The following is a 2,228-nucleotide window of genomic DNA, read 5'->3' on the forward strand; positions in this document are numbered from 1 at the left end:
GGTGCTGTCACCAGGAGCCCGGCGGTGACAATGACCCGCGCCAGCCCCCGGCCCAGCCCAGGGCAGGATTTCCTGCCAGTCTGTCCCTCTGCAGCACACAATGAGCTGTCTGACAGCTGGAGACAGCTCTGCCTGTCCCCTCTGCACTGACAGCTCCTCGGGACCTGCAGGAAGATCAAACAGGAAATTGGGCACAGAAAGAAAAGGCTGTTCGTGCTTGGAATCCAAACTTTCATTGCTGACCTGGGAGGAGATGCTGCAGTCAGATATGGAAACACTTTCCCCGGCTGCCCTGGGAGCACAGGATGGTCCATGGGGGCTGAACTTTGGGTGAAGGGTTGGAGTGAAGGGTTGGAGTGAAGGGTTGGAGTGAAGGGTTGAGTGAAGGGTTGAGTGAAGGGTTGGAGTGAAGGGTTGAGTGAAGGGTTGGAGAGAAGGGTTGGAGTAAAGGGTTGGAGTGAAAGGTGCTGGTGCTGCTCCCATCTGAGTTATCCCACCCAAATTCCCACCCTGAGCCCCACAATCCCCATCATTTCCACATCCCCACGGGCAGAGCTCTTCCTTTGTGACGATGCTGTGGCAGCTCCATCAGATTCCAGAATGATCTCCCCCGACATGGGGGTACCTCAGCCAGAGTTTCTCTTCCCAAGATGGATTTTGGAATTCTCAAGCACCAAGAGAATTCATCCGTGGCTTCTTCTCCTCYCCAGACCCTCCTGTTCCCTGCAGGAATCACCCCAGAGGTGTCCCCAGCTCTGCTCTGCTGCATTCAGAGCTTCTTCAAGGATTTCTGCCTGCTAAAAGTGCCAGAAGTTCTGTTTCTCTTCTGTTTCTTAGCAGACGTGATTTACTCACTGTAGCTGGCGATTCGTTATGTCCTGCACTGCATTATTAACCTGGTGATCGTACATTTAGCAGAGGATTTATGAGAAATGAGGAGACATTCGTTATCAGCAACACCACAGACTTTACTCTTATATGGTCTTGGTGCACAGAGTGAAGCTTGGCTAAGCCAGGACTAACCCAGCCCCAGCCTTTCCTTGGGCCAGGGCAGGCCAGGGCTGCTCTGCACTTCTGGCTGCATTCCCCTCACTTGGGCCAATTCTGATTTTTTTTATTAAAATCTTTTCTGATGGAATTTAACTGGCCTAATTGTGCAATCATGCCTTCTGTTGTCTGAAAACCAGTGTGTTTTCCCTATTTTCAGGCAGGGAGCAGTGTGAGGATTATCTGAGACATATCTGTGCTTTCCTGCAACTGAACTGCAACAGAAATACCTTCAAAATATCCTGCTTATCCTGAACCTCCAGCCTGGGGACAAAATCTGTACATATGAACCAGGGACAGGACCTGGCCTGAGCTGGGGCCACAGGAGGAGTCACAGGAGCACAAATGGCCAAGGGAAGATCTGGGATTTTGTGAGCAAAGGGCACCGTGTCCTCCGTGAGATTTGGCCAAGTGCTCCCAGATGTTCTATTAAAGAAACAACAACCACAGAACAACCCAAGCAACAGCCAAACAAACAGAAATGTCAGGTGGAGCCCCAGTGTCTGCAGAGCACTGCAACCCAAACCTTTCCCAGCAGAGCCCACACTGGGACTGTGGCATTTSTGGCTGCTGGGAAGGGCTGAGAGGAGCCAGAGCTCAGGACCATGGGAAAAGGAAAAGGATGGAAGAGCAGAGATGGCTGGAGGCCCCTGGACAATTCCTGTTCTTGGGTTTTCGCTGAATGACCCAAAGACAGAGAAAATATCTATATATCTACACCTATATATCTCTATATTGATGTATCTGTTATATCTCACCAGTATCACAGGATGTTCTGAGCTGGAAGGGATCAGGTCACACCTGAAAGGCCCATACACACACACACACACACACATATATATATATATATATATGCATATTTTAGGGCAATAATTTAACTTCCCTCTGCTGTTCCAAAGCCCCCCAAAGGTTCAGTTTTCAATGTCCCATGTCTGGCTGGGAAGGTCTGGGCTGCACTGGTGCTCCATGGGGGTTGCTGATCCCAAATGGGTGTCAGAAGCCAGGAAGGCTTTGGCAGCAGCTAGTGAGGGAAAGCTATGCAAAACATGCCCCAGAGAACTGCCCAGGCATCCCAGATTACCTTCTTTGGAGCGCTTTTGGAGGTTACATTAAGACAAAGGGAGTTCTCTGCAAAAGTTTGTGGGACAGGCAGAGTCTTCTGCAGCTGCTCCTGCACCAGG

Source organism: Malurus melanocephalus, unplaced genomic scaffold (genome assembly GCF_030028575.1).
Source record: "Malurus melanocephalus ecotype Western Australia unplaced genomic scaffold, MMel_1.1 scaffold_1412, whole genome shotgun sequence".
NCBI lineage: Eukaryota > Metazoa > Chordata > Aves > Passeriformes > Maluridae > Malurus > Malurus melanocephalus.